This window comes from Vicia villosa, linkage group LG5 (genome assembly GCF_029867415.1).
Source record: "Vicia villosa cultivar HV-30 ecotype Madison, WI linkage group LG5, Vvil1.0, whole genome shotgun sequence".
Classification (NCBI taxonomy): domain Eukaryota; kingdom Viridiplantae; phylum Streptophyta; class Magnoliopsida; order Fabales; family Fabaceae; genus Vicia; species Vicia villosa.
The window spans coordinates 59,357,522-59,380,438 of NC_081184.1; positions in this window are offsets into that span (position 1 = coordinate 59,357,522).

A 22,917-nucleotide genomic window follows, 5' to 3' on the forward strand; every position below is an offset into this window, starting at 1 on the left:
ACTTCTAGAACAAAAATCTTGGAATTTTGAATTGCAAAATATTGATTTTATTGATGGTACGAAACACTGAGAATTGCACTGTTAGCGGTTTGACTGTCAACTGACTGTTCAGGTATTAATGTAGCAGTTAGAGTGAAAATTCAACAGTCAAAGTTAATTTTCTTTTTGTTGTTTTTTTTTTGTTTTTTTTTTGTTAATGATGGATATTTATTTACATGACTTGTTTAGAAAAAAACAATAGACATAGTAAATAAATAATAAATACTGTATGCGAGCAAAATTATCGATAATAACCCTGAAAATCATTTAATGCACAGAAAAATAAATATTTAACTGGCAGAAAACACACAAAATATTATCTGGATAATTAAGCAATAGTACGACAAATAGTACAACAATTAATACTGACAGTACAAAATATTACATACTATAATGAACAGTACGACGAGTAAACGGTACGTTAAGAAATAAGAAATACGACAAACTTTAAGAATGACAATTAATAACCCATGCTACAAATAATAATATGATTACATTGGGAGTGTAAGCATCCCAGGTCCACATTTTTCAGGACTATGTAGACAGAAGAAAGACATGATTACCACCACAACGGTGATGACCATAAGAAAACACGTTTCCATCCGCTTCGCCATTTTGTCGGGGAAGAAGAAAGAATGAATATGAAGTAAAAATTTGAGAGATGAGTTAGAATTTGATGTGAGATTTTATGAAAAAATGAGAGGTATTTATAGAATGAGAAAGAAGGATAGAGACGTTGGGGAATGAAGTGATTCCGTACAAAAGGAAAATTTGAGTGGAAGTAAGATTTGAAAGAAAGTGTATGATAGTGTTGGGAAAAAGAGAGATGTATAGAATAAAGTTAGGATTTGATTTTTGAAAAAGAGATTTGAAAAGAAAGGAAAAGATTTTGAAAATAATGGAATATAGTACAAAATTAATGGAAAAACAAAAAATTAATAATAATTTATTTGTTACCAGTACAGTCTGAACCCCGGACTCTGCGCCTGCAAAAGATTTAGTTATGTACCAATTGCGTCAGTACTATTTATCTGTAAATAAATATCAAATAAATAGCGTGTAAGTAATAAACAGTAATTGGCGTTTGCGTAAGAATAAATTCAACAGCGAGCCAAAATACCGTATAAGCAAAATTCTAAAAACCAATTACTCATAAATCAGGATATAAAAATCCAAGATTATATGAAACTCTTAATTTTTAGATTGAAGTTTTCTTGAAAAAAGATGCGGTCAAATTTTGGGGTATAACAGTTGCCCCTATTCAATATTCTTAAACCTGAAGAGATTGTTTGAAATCTGAAGGTAGAAGATGATTGAATATTTTAGATGCCCTGAAAATTTGCACTTACCTTGAGCGGAAGTGATGCTGGAATTTGTCTTTGAAGGTTGTCTGAGAAATGTTGTTGGCAGATTGAAACATTACCTGAGATGGGCTTTCAGATGCCATCTGGCAAAGGTATTGATGATTTGTTCATCAGAATGAATCCATTGATTATATCTTGATGAAGGATTTGAAAGTCTTTGCGTTGACTGTTTCGAAACCGTTCAAGGTTACCGCTTTAAGTCTAGGAGGATGATCGTTACGGAACTATCCAAAGTTTTTCCGCTTTAGATTTTAAAAGTTGATCGTTGTGGAACCGTCTGAGGTATCAGCTTTAGATCTTCGATGGTAGATCGTTCTAGAACCGTCTGAGGTATCAGCTTTAGATCTTCGATGGTGGATCGTTCTGGAACCGTCTGAGGTATCAGCTTTAGATCTTCGATGGTAGATCTTTCTGGAACCGTCTGAGGTATCGACTTAGATCTTCGATGGTAGATCTTTCTGGAACCGTCTGAGGTATCAGCTTAGATCTGTGTTGGTATGTTCTTGAGTTGATAGGTGATTTGGAAAGAGAGATCTCTTCAGAATGAATCTTCGGCTTGATTATATCTGAGAGGACTACTTGTCTGAATAGAATTTAGGGGGAACACTGCATGTGATTGAGAACATCTTTGCTGAAGACATCTGTCTGCCTGAAAAAATCAAGTTAGTGATATGCAATGTTTATGATGTATGTAATGTAAGATATTCTCGAATCTAAAGGAGAAATGTGCATGTTATGTTGTGTATGAATATGATGTATGATGTATGATGTATGATGTCTTGAGCGTATCAAGCTTCTGGTTGGGAAAATAAACCCATACTAGCCATCCGGAAATGAAAGCATTGTGATTGTTGATGATCTTTCGTCGTCTTGTTTGAGTACCCTCGGCTGGGAACCTTCTTTGAGAACCATGGTGCTCTGTTGAAGGATCTTTGGCTATCGCTTGGGAATGAAAGGTAATTGGAAAGTTCTGATTTTGATGCCCTTTAAATTGGGAACGAGGAAGATGCATAATCCTCCGATGCACTATTTGACCAAGTCCTGGTGTGGAGATCACCTTCTAGGGGATAATAATCTGGAACAGTCTTGCTGGGGAATAAGATTTCTCAAATCACTTCGTTTAGAAATCTTTTTGAGGAATTTGCTGAGAAATGCATTTTTGTTCGGGATTTTTCTTCTGATGCTGGTTTCGGGAAGATGTCCAAATGATTGGGACATTACCTGAATGCTATTCCTGTTTTTTCTGGTAAACATCAATCATATTCAAATGCACATGTTCATTCAAAATTATCATTTGGGACGTTTACATATTCAAAACAGAAAAAGTGAAAATGTTGATTTTGAGCCTAAGCTGCATTGATTTTTTGAAAAAGAGCCATGATAGGCTGATTAGTACAAGGAAACAAAAATCCTAGTAGTAGGAAATTGTCATAAAGCTTTGGAAAATATTTATAAAGTGAAATAGCTATGTGAAGACGATCCAGTCAAGTTTCAATTCTGCTATTGCCAATCTGTCTTCGAGCATCTCATCCCCCACTTGTTGGAAGAAAGTAATTGGACTGATCGGTATATTTGATGTGTTGAATCTTGAAGGTGAGTAGGCAGCTGAACGGAACATAGTCGTACGCTTTATTCCTTAACTTTTGCCTAGGCTGCCTTTTCAGGTTTTCAGCCTACCGGGATAATATTTATTTAGTCTCTAATTTTTGCCTGGATCGCCTTTTCAGGTTTTCAATCCACCGAGACGCTCATTTTTCTTGCCTAAGTTGCCCTTTCAGGTATTCAACTTAGCGAGCTTTTCTTCAAGCGAAGTACTTTTTGACTATGTCCGCATTTACAGGGTGTGGGAAATCCTCGCCATCCATAGTGGTAAGAAACATGGCACCGCCGGAGAATATCTTCATGATTACAAATGGTCCCTCATAAGTGGGAGTCCACTTTCCCCTAGGGTCATCTTGTGGTAAGATGATGCGTTTGACAACTAAGCCACCAGTTTGGTATGCCTGACTTTTGACTTTCTTGTTGAAGGCTTTGATCATGCACTTTTGGTACAACTGACCATGACAAATAGCTGCGAGCCTCTTCTCTTCAATCAATTTTATCTGGTCCAACCGAGTCTGAATCCAATCGTCTTCATCTAGATCGGCTTCTTTCACAATCCTTAAGGAAGGGATCTGAATTTCAATTGGAAGAACTGCCTCTATACCATAGACTAAGGAGAATGGAGTTGCCCCTGTTAAAGTACGCGCAGATGTGCGATAACCATGAAGAGCAAAAGGTAACATCTCATGCCAGTCTTTGTAGGTTACTTCATCTTTTGTATGATTTTCTTGATGTTTTTATTGGCAGCTTCCATCGCGCCATTCATCTTTGGTCGATATGGAGAGGAATTATGATGCTTGATCTTGAACTGTGTGCAAAGTTCAGTAATCATTCTGTTGTTTAAATTTGTACCATTGTCTGTGATGATCCTTTCAGGGATGCCATACCGACAAATGAGATTGTGCTTGATAAATCTGGCCACAACATTTTTGGTGACAGAAGCAAATGAAGCTGCTTCTACCCACTTTGTGAAGTAGTCAATAGCGACCAGGATAAAACGATGTCCGTTGGAGGCAGTAGGCTTGACTTCTCCAATCATATCAATACCCCACATTGCAAAAGGCCAAGGAGCCGTCAAGATGTTTAACGGGACTGGAGGTACATGTACTTTGTCAGCATATATCTGGCATTTGTGACAGGCTCTGGAGTGATGATGGCAGTCTGTCTCCATGGTAGACCAGTAATAACCTGCTCTTAGGATCTTTTTAGCCATTGTATGTCCACTTGAATGAGTACCAAAGGCACCATCATGTATGTCTTCCATAATCTGTTCTGCTTCCTTCTTGTTCACACAACGAAGTAAAGTCGAGTCATGGTTGCGTTTGTATAGGGTTCCATTACTTAGGAAGAATTTGGCAGCAAATCTTCTTAGAAACTTTCTGTCGTTGATGGATGCCCCTTCAGGGTACTCCTGAGCTTCGAGATACCTTTTTACTTCATGGAACCATGGTTTTTCTTCTGTTCCTTCGACATCGATCTCATTGCAATAGGCTGGTTCATCTTGTCTGTAAATGGTGATCATCGGTGCCTCATTGTCCCACCTGACTTTGAACATGGATGACATGGTAGCTAAGGCATCAGCTAGTTGATTTTCTTCGCGTGGGATGTGTTCAAAAGTGATTTCTTCAAAGTAAGGAATCAAACTTAGCACATATTCTTTGTAAGGAATTAGGTTCGGGTGCTTCGTGTCCCATTCCTCTTTGACTTGATAAATTACAAGGGCCGAGTCTCTGTAGACCTCTAGGAACTTGATTCCTAAATCAATTGCAGCTTTGAGACCCAGAATACATGCTTCATACTCAGCTATATTGTTAGTGCAGTTGAAGCATAATCTGGTGGTGAATGGTGTATAACCTCCTGCAGGGGAAATGATCACAGCTCCGATGCCATTGCCAAGTGCATTAGAAGCTCCATCAAAAACCATAGTCCATCGGGATCCTGGCTCGGGTCCTTCTTTCGGTCCTGGTTGCTCGTAGTCAGTGACTAGCATAGTGTCTTCATCTGGGTAGTCAAAGTTCAATGCTTGATAATCATCCACTGCTTGATGAGCCAGATGATCAGCTACCACACTTCCTTTTATTACTTTTTGTGAAGTGTATTGGATGTCATACTCTGTTAAGATCATTTTCCATCTTGCTATTCTTCCAGAGAGAGCAGGTTTTTCAAACACATACTTGATAGGATCCATTTTGGAGATCAAGAAAGTGGTGTGATTTAGCATATACTGTCTTAGTCGGCGAGCCGCCCATGCTAAGGCACAACAAGTTTTTTCGAGTAGTGAGTATCTTGTTTCACAATCGATAAACTTTTTGCTAAGATAGTAGATTGCATGTTCCTTTCGGCCGGACTCGTCATGTTTCCCCCGTACACACCCCATTGAATCTTCTAACATAGTTAGGTACATTATCAGAGGTATTCCTTCCACTGGTGGTAATAAGATTGGCGGTTTTTGGAGATATTCTTTGATTTTGTCAAAGGCTAATTGGCATTTGTCATTCCACCTTTCTACTTGATCTTTCTTCAACAGTTTGAAGATCGGCACACAAGTAGTAGTCATATGGGCAATAAATCAGGCGATGTAATTCAGACGTCCCAAGAATCCTCTGACTTGTTTCTCGGTATGGGGTATAGGCATTTCTTGAATGGCTTTAACCTTGGCAGGATCAACCTCAATACCTTTGCTGCTGACGATGAAACCTAAGAGTTTGCCGGATCTTACTCCAAAGGTACACTTGTTCGGATTTAGTCGCAACCTGTATTTCCTGAGTCTGTCAAACAGTTTGTGTAGATGACCTAGATGTTCCTCTTCGGTGTTGGATTTTGCAATCATATCATCGACATAAACCTCTATCTCCTGATGAATCATATCATGGAACAAAGCTACCATTGCACGCTGATATGTAGCTCCTACATTCTTTAAACCAAAGGGCATTACTTTGTAACAAAAAGTTCCCCAGGGTGTTGTGAAAGTTGTTTTTTCCATGTCTTCGGGTGCCATTTTGATTTGATTGTACCCTGAGAATCCATCCATGAAGGAGAATACCTTGCATTGTCAACCAGTACATCGATGTGAGGTAAAGGGAAATCATCTTTGGGGCTTGCCCGGTTCAGATCTCTGTAGTCTACACACATTTTGACTTTCCCGTCTTTTTTGGGCACCGGTACTATGTTAGCTATCCAAGGAGGATAACTCACAACTTTCAGAAAACCGGCATTGAATTTCTTCTCAACCTCGTCTTTGATCTTTTTTGACATATCAGGTCTACTCCTCCGTAGTTTCTGCTTGACTGGAGTGCTACCTTCTTTAATTGGCAGGCGATGAACCACAATGTCCGTGTCAAGGCCAGGCATATCTTCATAGGACCAGGCAAATATCTCGACGTAGTCTTGCAACATTTGAATCAGTCTTTGCTTGACACTGTTTTCTAAATCAGCCCCTATCTTGACTTCTTTCTTTTCTTCGTTGCTGCCCAAGTTGATAACCTCAATTGGTTCTTCATGCGGTTGTATAGTCTTCTCTTCTTGTTCTAGCAGCCTTGCAAGTTATCTTGGTACTTCACAATCTTCCTCACTTTCGTCCTCAGTTTGGTAGATCGAATTTTCAAAGTCATGACGGGCAATGGCAGAATTGTTATCAACTGGATCCAAAGTGAATGTGAATCTGCATTTATTTATGTGGGTGTGTGTAAGAAAAACATAGCTATTTGAAAAATGAATAAAGCAAAGAAAGAAAAAGGATCACAAAATTTGAATATGCAAACGTCCCATGATTTTATTGAATGAACATGATCATGATATGACAAACCCTTATAAAAGGACCAGTGTGCTTCGGGCAAGGCACGCGGCTTTCAAGCTCATGGTTTGATAGTACAGGAACCATTTTTATCTTTGAACAATATAAACAACGAAAACAGGAAATTGCATTTACTCCTGATTGTTGCACCCCAAAATTTGCCCTCCTAATTTTATTTCTAATTGGCTTATGTTTCTCATTCATCTGCATACATTCATCAGGTCATCCAGCACTCAGGCTTTACCAATCAATAAATCAAGTAAAGGATCAAAGATCTTATTAACTTGAAAGTTTTTTGCTTAATAATTTCATCTATATTCAAAGGTTATTCAAGGAGTCTACCTTACTCAAGCTAACTTAAGATTGAATTAAGGGTTTCATTGAAGAAGAAACTTAATTGAGAATTTATTCCTTTAAATTCAAGCGGATTCAAGTTCAGAGATAATCAGAGTAAATTGGAGTTCTTAAGCATTTGTATGTGGTTCTTGAGAAAAAATTACTTGAAACTTAAGGCATATGACATGTACAAGGATATTCGAGCATTTTGGAAAGCATGTTCATTTATTCGAGGTTTATCTAACACTATTTCAAAATTACGAATTCGATTACCTAATGTCTCTATTACAACAATACAATTCCATTACAAGACATCTTTCAAATACCATCACACTCGAGTTCCATTACAAGTTCATTCATCATTTAATTCAAAACTTTGGTCATTACAAGTTCAAGAAACATTCATTACCATATACACTTTACATATTCATATTCAATACCCTTTCAAATAGTGCAGATTTTTAATAACAATACCATCTACATCCATCAAAAATTATACAAGAAAAGATTCCTATATGATCACTAAAACTTGTGCCTATTCTTCCTTGAGATTGCTTCAGCCTTGCTTCACCATGTTTGTTTCTCGCCTTCATGCTTACGATTCCGACCAAAGTTCATCACTCGCATTCAAGTTAAGCTATAACAGTTCAGCCACCCTGCACCAAACACAATGAACCAGTTCTTAAACTTGCAGCAATTCATAAAAGAAAAAGCTTCACATATAAAACCACATCAACATCCATACCAATCCAAAATCCCAAACAGATTAACACCTCAGCATAATGTTTCATAAACCGAATTTCCATACACATTCAAACAGTCCACCATAAACTTCCAGCCTACACATTCCCACATAAATTAACAAACGTGCAGCCCTACATATTCCCATTCAATACAACACATTTCACAAATCAGTCAAACGAACAAAAAAAATTCTCTTAACCATTTATTCACAACTAAGTGTTATTCTTTTTAACCTTCAGCCTCAACTAACTTAACTACCTAACATTCAGTTTAACAGAACCACTTCCAACCAATTGCTAACAGCTTCATAACAACCTATAACAGATCCTAACTAACTTCTAACAACCTCTAACAACCTAGTATAGTTACTAACCAATCCTAACAGAATTCAACAGAATTATAACAGAAAAATAAATGGAGAATTAACCTTAGACTACCTCTATATAACACCATCTTCATCATTCTTCAAGGGTCTCCACCGTTTTTTGATCTCTCAACCATTATTCACTTCACCTTCATCTCCACCACTTCTGAGTTCTTCATAATCTTCACTCCACCCTTCATTCATCATCTTCAAAACCATCTTCACTTCCTCCATAATTGAAGCTCCACCATTTTGATCTCTGAACCATTCATCACATCACCTTCAGCAAACACACAATTCATCATCTTCACTTCTTTCTTCTGAACCCTCAATCACCATAGCCAAACCTTCAAACAACTTCATCAATTCTCTTCAATCATCAGCAAACTTCAACAACAATCATCGAATATTCAAGTTTCAATCTTCAGCTATCTCCCTCAATCTCACAGCAAGAACAACAGAGCAATCACAACATTAAAAAAATTCAAGAAAAAGAAGAAGAAGAAGAGGCAATCGGAAGAAAGAGAGAACAAACCTCCTCTGAACCGTGTTCACGCATCATCAACACTTCAATCTTCGTCGCGTCTTTGTTCTCATCTCAAACACGATTCAATAATCTTCATGATACTCATCCGCGAATCTGCGCCCACAACAACAATGTTCATCATCTCCGTCGTATAAACTAGCCATTCGCTCGGAATTGCATCGAGTTGAGATCGAACGAGAAACGAACGGAAAGAGAGCAATCGGAGAGTCACGCCACCACCACAATCTCAAGCGCATAGTAGAAGAAGAAGAAGAAGAGGTTCGAATTGTCAGAACGTGATCGTGCTAAGCAATCGATTGAGGACGAAAATGAGTGGAGAAGGCCACGATTAAGATCAGAATCAAAGATGTTGATGGATGAAACCACAATCGAAGAAGACGAAGGAGTCACCACCACACCTGGCCGTCACCGTCGATGCCCAAGTTCTTCGGCCGCCGTTTGATCTTGTGAGGAAGGAGAACGCCGCTCGTCAACAATCCCAAAGGTCACAGTGTACAAAACCCTAATTTCCCCTTTTGCAATTATTTCCCATTTTTATTGATTAATTGTTTTTTTATTAATTAATTCTTATTGAAAATTAAATCTGAATAATAATATCAACTGGATCAACACAAGAACCTCTTTGGGCCTATACCGAATTGCCTTTCATACCCCCATCGGGCCCATTCATCCTTTTTGGCATAAGAGAAAATTGACAACAAAAAAACCTGCTGGGCCAACACCCTGGGCCCAGCGATTGCTAATTACACCAGTATTTTCAGACTGCACCCCCTGTTTCCCTTTATTTGTCATTAATAGATTTAGGTTTAATTAGATTTTTCTCCTATTTCTTTTAAGCAATAAAAATACTAATTTCCTCCTTGTTCTCTTAGACTTTTAATCACAATTTTTGACATATAAAAATGTTCAATAAAAAATATTAGTTTAGGCTAATTTTCTTTTAATTCTTTTGCTTGATTAGAATTCTATTTCTCATATAAAAAAATAGAATAAAAAATAGTAGTTTTAGGCTATTTGTTTTTAGTCTTTTTACGTGACTTGTAGTTCAATTTCTCCTATAAGATCAATACAAAAATAATAGTATTTTTAGTCCACTTTTACTATATTTTGACTTGTTCTTTTTCATGCCATTTTCAATATTCTACTTACCGCTTTATTTTTCATGTTTCTTTTATTCCTAACCTTAGGTAGAAACCATGATAACATTAGGTAGAAATTCCCTTCATACTTAGGCTAGTTTCTTTTCCTTTTCAACCTTAAAACATCTAACAAATACTTGAATAAATTTCCCATAAAAAATACCAAGAAAACTCATAAAAAAATGACTAATAAATACTTTGACTAATAAAAAGGGAATGGAAGCTTGTAACTTCCCTTGCTTAAGGGATGTTCGAGTGCTTGGGGCTCCCTTGCTTAAGGGTTCCATTCAGGCGTAAGTTCCCAACCTCTAAAAAACACAAACCAAAGAGTAACTCGAGTTTCCCTTGCTTAAGGGATTTCCTCGAAACGCTCAAAATCTTTCTTCTCTCTCTTGCCCCCGAGGCATTCTTTCTCTTGCCTTCAGGGCATTCTTTCTCCTAATCGGACACGTTATTTCCGCTCCATTCCCAGCTTAAGACTCCAGAGGTCGAGCAGCGGAGTGCGAACGTAACTGTTCAACTAAAAAACACAAAACAAACAAAAACTAAAGAGCCGAACTACGGCGCTCTGATTCCTGAAAAGGATACGTAGGCATTGGGTCGCGGGGCCTAAGCGAGCACAACTATTTATAAACCTTATTTTCCCCGTGTTTCTTTTTTATTCATTTGCATGCATTCCCTTAGTAATTAAGCTTTAGATTTATAGTACACACCCTTTAGATAGCAACAAACATAGGTGGATACCATCGAGTACGATGGGCGCGAGGGGTGCTAGCACCTTCCCCTCGCGTAACCGACTCCCGTACCCTATCTCTGGTCGCAAGACCTTTTCTTATCCTTTCTTTATTTCAGGTTTTCTGATATTCCTTTCCCTCTTTGGGATAAATATGTTAGTGGCGACTCTGTTCATTTTTCGCGAGCGTGCGACACTGATCAAAGGAGATCACATCCTCAGCTTCCCAGTTGTTCAATCCATTGTTGTGAGCAGTGAGTATCCAGCTGTTCCAGTTGCAGTTGTCTTCTTCATCTCCCACAGCATTGATTTCTCTGATGGGGAAAGGAGTTGGTGATCTTTCGGGATAAGTGATATACCCTACTGGATACGAGAGCCCAGGCTGAGATATCTCTGTTGGCTGAGCGAGATGCTCGATAAGGCCGTCCCATCCAGTCGGGATGATGTTTTGGATAGAGACTTGTGCATTCTGGTGAGGGGTGTATTCTGACAGAAAATATCCCTCGTTATTTGGTGTTTCCCTGGCTTCTTCAAGAGTAAAATTGTCGTCGTAATGTTCATCCCATCCAGTTGGGACAATGTCTTCAATGGCGACTTGTGAGCTCGGAGGAGCGGAATATTTCACCACAAAGTCATATTTTCCACTTGGCTCTCCTAGCGTATCCCAAACTTCTTTGGTGGATTCTGATATTGCTCAGTGATGGAACTTGTGAAACTTTTGTCATTTTCAAATTGATCACCCCATCCAGTTGGGGTAACGTCTTCCATAGCAATAAATGAACTCTGAGGTGCGGTATATTGAAAGTTATACCCGCCACTTGGTTCTCCCAAAGTATCCCACACTCCCATGGGAAGGGGTGGAACTTCATCTGGATATGGCTGAATGATATGGTTTAAGAATACTCCATCGTCTTCAATAGCATTTACTCCTTGGCTGATGAAATGTGACATTAATCCTCCGGAACAAAGACTTTGATCGTTCTTTTGATTTCCATTAACGTAGCCCAGGCCTAGCTTGTTGGACTTGTAAAGTACATCGAGGAGCTGTCCCCATACTGTGCAATCACCTTTTTCGATCACAGCTTTGGCATCTTTGAGAGAAGCCATAGTTGTAGTTGGAGTAGCAGAAATATGCTTGGTAGTAGAGACATCTGGAGAGACCACCTCAAAAGATTGGCAGGGTGTTTCGATGAATTCTTCATCCAACTCAACATACTTGGAATTGCCCAGGTGACTAACCACATATTCCTCTTCGCCATAAATTGTGACAATCTTTCCTTTTACTGGATATTTCAACTTCTGATGCAGGGTAGAAGTTACAGCATTTGCCCCATGTATCCAAGGGCGTCCTAGTAAACAGGAATATGCCGGGTGAATTTCCATTACGTAAAAGGTAGAATCAAAGATCTGAGAGCCCACTCTGATTGGGAGATTCACCTTTACGTACACTGTTCTTGTTGACCCGTCAAAGGCTCTTACCACAACATCGCTTGGTTGTAATACAATTCCTTCGAAGTCAAGCTTTTCCAATACTGTTTTTGGTAACACGTTCAAAGAGGAACCATTATCTACCAGCACATGAGATAGAGTGGTGCCATTACATTCAATGGAGATGTGTAGGGCTTTATTGTGATTCTTTCCAGCAGGGGTTAAATCAACATCAGAGAAATCGAGGCCATTATTCACTGTTAGATTGGCAACACAATTTTCAAATTGATCGACTGAAATCTCTTGCGGTACATGTGCAGCTTTTAAGAACTTCATCAGGGCTTTGGCATGAGCTTCTGAATACTTTAGCAGAGACAGCATTGAGATTTTTGAAGCAGTGTGCCCTAGTTGTTCGACAAAATTGTAATCACTCTTGCAGATGATTTTCAATATTTCCTCCATTTCTTGCTTTGATGGATCTTCAATAGTGACTTCCACCGGCATTTGAACTGGTTCAATTTGTGGCTCTTTGCCTCGAGCGTTGACATATTGATTAGGAACTGGGACCTGGATAGGATTAGCAGCAACATTTGGAGAAATTTCTGGTGAAAAGATCCTTCCACTTCTCGTAATCTTACTGGTACCCACGATATTATCAACAGTTGGAGTAGTAAAATTCAGGGCCTCTTCGGTCAAGGTATCCTGTTTAACTCCATGGACATAAACATTAGTGTTGTAACCCCACGGGATAGCTTTGTCTGTGGAGTATGGAAATGGAGTTGGACTGGTAATGATTACCGATGCCACTTTCGGTGTAGCAGAAATTTTGAAAGGAGCTTTAGTAGGGATTTTCAATGGTATGTTGGAAACCACTGAGACATCCTCTATTCTCATCCCGTTTGCAAAGACTTCGCATAAAACGTCCATAGAAGGCAGCCTCTCAAACATAATGATACGGCGATCCATCCACTTTTGAATTCCCATTCTCAGATTTTCGCAACCGTTGGGCAAGTATGTGCAATAAAAGCAATCAGGGTCACAACCTGGAAAGTAACCAGCTTGGATTAGCTTTCCTTTGACTTCAAGGAGCGGAGTTGACAATTCCCTCACATCATAGATGTAAACAGTGTCTAAGATAGCATTGACGGTCTTGTCGTGTTTCGGCATAGGTGCAGTGATGACATTTGGAGTTTCTGGAGGATCGAACTCAATTTCCCCAGCATCTATCATGTCTTGTATTTTATTTTTCAGGGCCCAACAGTGATCTGCGTCATGTCCTAGACAGTTGGAGTGATACGCACATGTTGCATCGGGGCGATAACTCGGAGAGGAAGTGTTGACATTCTTTGGAGGGTCTTTTAATGTGATCAGATCCGCTTTTAACAAATGCTGCAATGCTTGAGAGATTGGCATATTGATTCTGGTAAAATTTCTTCTTGGCGCATCTGGTCGACGCGTATATTTTGGCGGTTGATCTTTTTGAGGCGCAGATGCGGAGATCAGAACTGCCCCTACAGATTGGTGATGCTCATTCTTGCGACCTTTCTGACTTTGCATTATATTGACCTCATTCCTCCCACTGATGGGCCTTTTTGTAGTACCAGAGGAAGAGCCTATTTGAATTTTTCTATTTTGAATGTCGCTTTCGACACGTTCTCCAGTCAATATCAAGTCAGTGAAACCTGATGATGAGCTTCCCAGTAAATGACTATAGAAAGGGCCAGTTAAAGTGCCCATGAACATGTCGACCAGCTCGCGATCAGATAAGGGTGGTTGAACCCTTCCAACCAGATCTCTCCACTTTTGCGCATATCCTTTGAAACTTTCTTTTGGTGCCATGGACATGCCCCTTAGTTGAGTACGGGTTGGTGCAAGGTCAGCATTGTATTGATACTGCTTGTAAAAAGCAGCAGCTAACTCTTCCCAGGTATGAACTTTTGTACTTTCCAGCTGGTAGTACCACTCGAGTTGTGTACCCGACAGACTTTCTTGGAAGAAGTGAATCCACAATTTGTTATCTGCTGTATGAGGTTGTATCTTCCTTACATAGGACCTCAGATGTAGTTTTGGACAAGAAACTCCATCATACTTTGCAAAGACAGGAACTTTGAACTTTGGAGGGATAACAACATCTGAGACGAGTCCCAGATCATCGAAATCTAAACCAGGTATTTTTTATATCTCCATAGCTTTCGTGCGTTCTTCCAACTACTGGTATTTGTCATCATCCTGTTCGTCTCCAGAATGATAATCTTCTTCATTGGAAGAGAGAGAGGGTTTGGCAGAACCCTGGTTGCTGTGATTGTCTCCTTGTTCACCATCACCGACTATTTCGGGGATCAGTGGCTTTTTGAACTTTTTGGCTGGGATTTTGATCTTCCTTTTCAGGTGACTCAAGCCTACAGATCCTTTGGGCTTCTTTTTCTTCTCGATTATCAGGGCTTTCAGTTCTGGTTGCCCCTTTGCTAGTTCCAGAATTGCTACTTGAACTTGGGCGTTCTGTTCTTCAAGATTCTTGATGCTTGTTTCAAATTCCATCTCTTCTAACTGAAATAAACAGCGAGGAGATGAGAAATCCGTCATGTGAACCTGTTATGCAATGTGTATGTATGAGATGCATATGCAATGTTTTCAAGGATCTTAGAATTTAGATTTGTTAAAACAAAGGAGAAACAAACATTTATTAGTTAAACAATTTTTCTTTTTTCCTTTTTTTTTTCTTTGCCTCATTCGGGCTTACAAAACAGAAATAAAGAAAATGAAGGATCCCTCAGGTCTCCCATGGACGCTTTCTCTTTGCACCCAGGAATGTGTTGATCTGCTGTTCTTCTTGGAGTTGTCCGGTGAGCTCCAATAATCTCCTCTCATAGTCTTGACAGTGCGCTTCGAAGGTGTCTCTTTCCTCCTTTAGTTGAACCCAAGATTTCTGCAACTCTTCCAGGTCAGTTGGCATATCCGGATGTAGAATAATTTGAGGTTCGTCTCCTTCAACTTCTGGTTCAATAGTCACAGGTAGAACAGCGGGATATGGCATGATAAACCTTTGAGCATGAGTACGCACCCATCTGAGGTAAGGTTCCATAGGAATAGAATTCCATTGCCCCAAAGTTTTGCTTTATATTCTATAGACACTGCCCCACGCATGTATAAACCTTCGTCGATGTCTGTGGGAATCATCCTCGTAATCAAACACAATGCCACGGATAATCATGTCATGAGGACCGTTTCTTCGTGCATATCCGAATTAGCGTAAAGCTAAAGAGGGATTGTAAGTGATGCCTCCCTTGATGCCAACGAGTGGCACATTAGGGTACTCTCCACAATGATCAATGATAGTAATGTCTCTCTGAAAGAAGTTGTTCCACCGGATATCTGAATGAGACAAAGACATAATCCTGCGAGACCATTGCATTCTTTGTTAATTTCTCAGCACTGATCGGGGAAGATGAAATGTAAACCATCTAGCCAGTAGTGGTATACAGCACATAAGAGTTCCTCGTCTCTTCATGGTACGAGTGTGTAGAGAATGTAGAATGTCTCCTAGTAAGGTTGGTACCGGGTTACGTTTTAGGAAAAGGTTTATAATGTGTACACTTATGAACTGGTCGAGATTAGGGAGTAAAACCAACCCATAGATCAAAAGAGCCATAACCTCCTCAAAAGCTGGATAACTTTTGTTTTCTAGTAGTAATCGAGCCTTTTCCATTAAGAACTTAGCAAGCAAACCCTTGATTCCACTCTTTGTTTCCCAATTGGACTCGATTTCTGACTTTCGCAAGTGTAAGGCAGTAGCAATGATTTCAAGTTTTGGAATCCTTTCTAAACCAGTGAAAGGTAATTGATCTTGAACAGGTAATCCAATTAGTTCAGAAAACTCTTCCAAGGTGGGTACTAATTGGTAATCCGGAAAGGTAAAGCAATGATGTTCGGGATCCAAGAACTGAAATAGGACCCATATCATGTCTTTTTCATATTTTGAGGTAACCAAATGGAGTAGGTGACCGTGCTTTTCGGTGAATTGAGCATTCCTGGGAAATTCTGATATTAAGTCTTTTAGTTCAGATGGCACCGTTGAGATGTTGATTCAGATGTAATCTCTGGTAGCGGGAGCCATTACCTGCAATAACAGAACAAAGGTAAACTCTTCGATCCTTGAAATGATTAGTGAGAAAATGATATGCTTATGATGCTTATGATGTTATGATGTCAAACATGTGGCACACACAAACAAATCAAACAATAGCCTTAGGTTTAAAGGCTTGCATGAAGCTGATAGGTGATACCCTCCCCACTGAAGTTGAGTTGGTTAAAACCTGTCCTAAAATAGTATTCGGGTTCTATGATCCTTGGAGGCAACATCTCAATACGGCGCTCGGACGGCCGATCAAAATATTCCTCGAGGATAACTAACTTCGATCAATTTCAAAGCTAGCCACTTAATAGGCCACAAGTCAAGTTCAACTAAAAGGTTCTAAGACAAATTAGTGTTTAATGACATTTCGGAAGCCTAACATACTCCTTGATCGTTTTCAAGGGACATCAGTATAAACCAAAGTATCACACTAACGGTGACTACCAGATCAACCGTATCGGTACATGTCATACAGTTTCCTTGGTCTATTGTCACATACTTAAGGTATCTCGAGATTCGGGTTAGAATCTTTCACACAAGCAAAATACCCAAACAAACCTTTGGAAAATAGAGCAATCAAGTCAAGCAATTGAAAACATCAGAATGATCTATTCTCTAAAGGTAACCCCTTTTGAAAACATTTTGTTTTTAGAAAGAAGTCCCCAGCAGTGTCGCCAGTTCTGTCGACCTCGGTTTTTTACCATACCTCTCGCGGAGAGATACGCGAACTGACTCTTTTTTTTTCTTTCTGCTTTTGTGTTTTTGAAAATCAAAGAGTCGCCACCGACTTTTATTTTATCCAATTAAGGACAGGTTTATAAAAGAAACAGGAAAAGACCTTTAAGAAATTCTGGGTAAGGGGGTAGGTTATACAAAGGGAAGGTGTTAGCACCCTTTGTATCCATGGTTATCCATGGGCTCTTTAATTTGCTTAGCTCACTTGTTTTCAATCACTTTTCTATTGCCTTGAGATTCTCGTATGTGGTTTCAAATACCTTTGTAAATTGACTTTGTAATGATCCTTGTGCGGATGTATACAAAGTATTTTTATCTTTCAAAAGATGTTTTTGAAAAAAAGAACGTTAACTTCGTAATGATCCTTGTTTGGATATATACAAAGTATTGTCTTTTTTGAAAGTTTTATTTTGAAAAACAATGATATATGAGAGACTTGTTTGTTTTGATTTGAGCAAGCAAATTAGGAGGTCTACCCTAAGTTATAATGTCTTTTTCCTATTTCCTTTAGAAAATTCTCCTTTTATCGATATAAACAAAAGTTCGACTTTGTACTTGAAACAGTAGATTTTGGTTTTGATTTTTGAAAAGAATGAGAGAGGGATTACCCTAAGAGGTGCAAGTGTGATTGTGTTTTGATTCAGATATTTTATCTTTGAAGTTAGTGATCTAACGATTCAATTTTTATCTTTGGCATACACGCAGTTTTATATGTGCTGGAATTTAAAATGCGGAAATGTAAAATGCGGAAAGTAAATCTACGCTATTACATCGTTTGTGCAGGAAATGTAAACTACGCTACTTACATGAACTTGACAACCTATACACTTGATCTATGAATTTAAATTGCTAGAAAATAAAAGAAATATTTTTGGATTTTTGATGATTGATTTTAATTGTAATTAATGCATGATTAATTTAATTAAAATGAGAAAAAAAGGTAGAAATAAAATTTAAACCTAAAAATTAAGCTTAAAATATGTTCAAAATGCTTGTCAATTAATTTTGAAACAAAACTATTTTTTTTTTTGAATTTTTGAAATAGATTTTGAAATTATTGTGTTAAATAATCATATCATTATACAAATAATTAAACAAATAATTAAAACTTAAAGAGAAAATTATTCTAAATATGTACAAAATTAGCCTATAATATATAAACTATATTTAATATAAAGAACAATTTTTTTTATGATTTTTTGATTGGTTGAAATAATTAAAAAGAAAATATATAAATATATACTAATTAATTATGCAAAATATTTAAATTATGAAGAAAACTAAAATATTTTTATATCAGAAAATAAAATATTATTTTAGAAGCCTAAAAACATTTTTATTATATTTTTTTGATTTTTGAAACTATTTTTAATTAATTTTGCAAAGAAATTAAAATAAAAATAGAAAATATGTAAACAATGATCAGGTGTGGTAATTAAATGAGGTCCATGCTATGGGGGCTCGTTTTTATGCGTTGGATTGATGAGTGGATGGATCTGATGGCTTAGATTGAGAGGGACCACCACACGTGACACACCTGCAAACATGAATTCGAGGTTATAGTTTAAAAAAACACGCGCGGGTTCTGTCCAATGAGGTGAGGACACCTCATCGTCTTCAACCTCTCGCAAACACATTTAACAGCGCTTTTATGAGAAAAGCGCTGTAATAGATGAGTTCCAAACCTGCAAAATAGCGAATAGGGGTAAACATGAAAAGAAATTTGGCGTGACATGTCCATTCGACTTGGCTTGATTCACTGAGTTTGAATATGCCATTAATTTTACTTAATTTTGCTTCCAATGGAAAGCCCTAAAATTGAGTTCACAAACCCTAAAATGGTATCTTCGTGTATATGTAACCAAACTGTAATTAACTATCCAGAAATGATCAGAACCCCAAACTAAACTTAAATATGAGTCTACATCTTGTTAAATATGCATGTGTGATGAGATTTTTGTAAGTTTTAGTTCGAGCAAATCGTGAGGTCTAGTGGCCGATTCTGAGTGTTCCAAGGCTTGAGATTGATTGGGATATATTCAATGATGCTTGAGGATTGTATTTGAGTGTTTAGTTTAAACTGAAACAAGCTAGAAATTAAAATTCGAATTTTAAATTTCTTTGAAAAAAGTTAAGTTGGTACAAGTATGTTACAAGCAATGCTTAGGTTCTGAACTTGTCTCCCCCTTGATTACTGAAGTATGCTAGCCCTTATATAAGCAAAGAAGTGCTTAAAAACTAAGCTAAGAAGCATTTATGTCTTTGTTGAATTCTTGATTTTTTTAATATATGTAGCTTTGAATTCAAGCCACCATAGCTTGAATTTTCCACACTTCTCCTGCTGTACTTCCTTGGCTGCAGAATATTGAATGATTCCTTGATGAGTCATGCTTAAAAACTAAGCTATGCATTATCCTTCCATTTTCCTTTTTAATTTAATCTTATATGTGATAAAATTAAATCAAAAAAAGAACAAAAATGATGTGGGCTTTGTCTTGGTTGTGGGAGGCCCTTCTCATTATGGGAAACATGTTTGAATTTTTGAAATTAGGCCCCATTTGGAAAAAACACATTTTTGATCAATGTTGATTTCATGCATTTTCCCAAAATTTATCCAACTTCAACAAGGTGTAAATCCCTCAATTTTTGCCATATGAAGGAGATCTTGTACTTTTTGGAAACCTCAAAGAGTCCTCTAACCAATGTCTTTGGTCTCATGTCAAAATGATTTTCCATGCTCCTTGTGTGTCCTTTTGAAAAAAGTGTCTTTTTGTTGACTTTGAAAATGACCTGTAATGTCTTTGTCCATATTTTTCAAATGGTGAATATAATGACCATGGGACCAATTTCACTTATAATTGAATTTACTTCAAAATGAGCTTTGGTTTGAATTTTTTGGATGAAGGATGAGAGAGTTATGACCAGTCAAAGTTCAGTTGACTTTTTAGGAGAAACCCTAATTTTGAAACTTAGGGTTTTGTTGATTTTTGATCTTTCCTTGATGAATTATGATCATCCAATGATCAAATGATGAATCCTTTGACAAAATATGGATGTTGACAAAAAAAATTATTTTTGACTGTCTGTTGACTTTTTTGGTCAAACGGGTCGTCTGTTGACTGTTTGAGCTGCTGACGGTGCGTCTGAGCGAATTGAAGTTTGAAAATTTGTATGGTGGTACTTTGAGATGTATGGAGGTCCATGAAATCCATTTGAGTTCTCAAAAGCTTGTTCTCCTGAAAAAATACAAGAAACCCTAGTCAGGGACTGTTTGTGTAGGAGACAGTTAAGCGTACCTGATTTTTCTGCAGTGCTGAGTTTCTGCTAATCATGTGATATTCAGAAGACTTCTAGAACAAAATTTTGGAATTTTGAATTGCAAAAGATTGATTTGATTGATGGTACAAAACACTGAGAATTGCACTGTCAGCGGTTTGACTGTCAACTGACTGTTCAGGTATTAATGTAGCAGTTAGAGTGAAAATTCAACAGTCAAAGTTAATTTTCTTTTTGTTGTTTTTTTTTTTGTTTTTTTTTTGTTAATGATGGAAATTTATTTACATGAGTTGTTTAGAAAAAAAACAATAGACATAGTAAATAAATAATAAATACTGTATGCGAGCAAAATTATTGATAATAACCCTGAAAATCATTTAATGCACAGAAAAATAAATATTTAACTGGCAGAAAACACACAAAATATTATCTGGATAATTAAGCAATAGTACGACAAATAGTACAACATTTAATACTGACAGTACAAAATATTACATACTATAATGAACAGTACGACGAGTAAACGGTACGTTAAGAAATAAGAAATACGACAAACTTTAAGAATGACGATTAATAACTCATGCTACAAATAATAACATGTAGATGATTGGGAGTGTAAGCATCCCAGGTCCACATTTTTAAGGACTATGTAGACAGAAGAAAGACATGATTACCACCACAACGGTGATGACCATAAGAAAACACGTTTCCATCTGCGTTGCCATTTTGTCGGGGAAGAAGAAAGAATGAATATGAAGTAAAAATTTGAGAGATGAGTTAGAATTTGATGTGAGATTTTATGAAAAAAATGAGAGGTATTTATAGAATGAGAAAGAAGGATAGAGATGTTGGGGAATGAAGTGATTCCGTATAAAAGGAAAATTTGAGTGGAAGTAAGATTTGAAAGAAAGTGTATGATAGTGTTGGGAAAAAGAGAGATGTATAGAATAAAGTTAGGATTTGATGTTTGAAAAAGAGATTTGAAAAGAAAGGAAAAGATTTTGAAAATAATGGAATATAGTACAAAATTAATGGAAAAACAAAAATTAATAATAATTTATTTGTTACCAGTACAGTCTGAACCCCGGACTCTGTGCCTGCAAAAGATTTAGTTCTGTACCAATTGCGTCAGTACTATTTATCTGTAAATAAATATCAAATAAATAGCGTGTGCGAAGTAATAAACAGTAATTGCCGTTTGCGTAAGAATAAATTCAACAGCGAGCCAAAATACCGTATAAGCAAAATTCTAAAAACCAAGTGCTCATAAATCAGGATATAAAAATCCAAGATTATATGAAACTCTTAATTTTTAGATTGAAGTTTTCTTGAAAAAAGATGCGGGCAAATTTTGGGGTATAACAGTGATCATCAAATAAACTTCAAAGTTTGATCATACAATCACCATGAACCTTCTTTGAACTCTCGAGTTGTATTCGGTATAGAAGGTGAGGTTTCATTCTGTTGGATTCCATTCAAAGAGTCTCGAATTTGAGCACAAAGTTCTGGTAGATCATGGTTGGAGGTTCACTTTTATGTTTACACTGGGAAACTGAAGGTACTGCAGGGTCCGCGCTTAAAGGTTTAGATATGAGGCATGGCATTACCGTTGAATCATTTTAAGTTTGGAGACTATTCAGGGAGGTTGACTTTTCTAACCATGAATCCATATTAACTCTTGGTTTTCTTCACCTCGTCATGACGCCATTCAATTCAAGGTTGCAAGAATAAAGTGATGATGTGAAGGTTCAATTGAGCACATGGACCGAATAAGTATGTTTCAAGTCTTATTTGAAGAGAAAAGAAAACCATTACACTATGGATCACTACTTCAATTAGATTTCTCAAACAATTTCATTACACTTTATCATGATTCAAGACCAAGGTACAATTACCACTACATACATTGAAACATAAAGAAAAATTACACCAGAAATTACACAAATTACTTTGGAAAATGGAAGCCTAATTCCATCCAACCTTGACTTTTGAACTAAAAGATTCTTTTTACATCAGAACCAAATCAACTTGCAAGTATCCAAGTTCAAGGCATTTTCAAACTAGCTAGCAGCCTGCACGGTCCACACCACCCCTCATACAAATGTTGTTTCCAGACCTGCACAAACTAGTTACAAAGGCCGCATTAGACATTCTCATAAAGAAACAATACATACACATTCAGGCATAACACAAAGAATTCCAGTAGCCCCTAGCTCCAAAGATCAAACCGAGAACCCTGCGGCAGCATTTCTAAACCAAGCTGAGACTTGTACTGCTACTAACAAAACCCTACATTCAAACCATACACTAAATAAAACAAGCCCGGCAATACATCATCCAATCATGATCTAAGTAAGTTATCCCAAAACCAAAAGACTAACCTACTGGCAGTATACTTCAAGTCCCAGCATTAGCATTCAAAAAAAGGAAAAGACAAATTTCAGTGTTTCAGTTATGCATTCAGTCCATCTAACAACCACTACACAAGGTACCGTGACGGTGCAATCATCGAGTTCTACTTCATACACAGGTTTCAGTTCATACATACCTTGGTCGTTGAAATACTCATAAACAAAATCCAACACAATAAAGCAGCCTGCTGCCCGCATATACCAGCTTGCAGTATCGATCCGTAAAGCCACATAGTGCATTACCTAATTCAAAGTCAGAAAGAATGCATCAGGA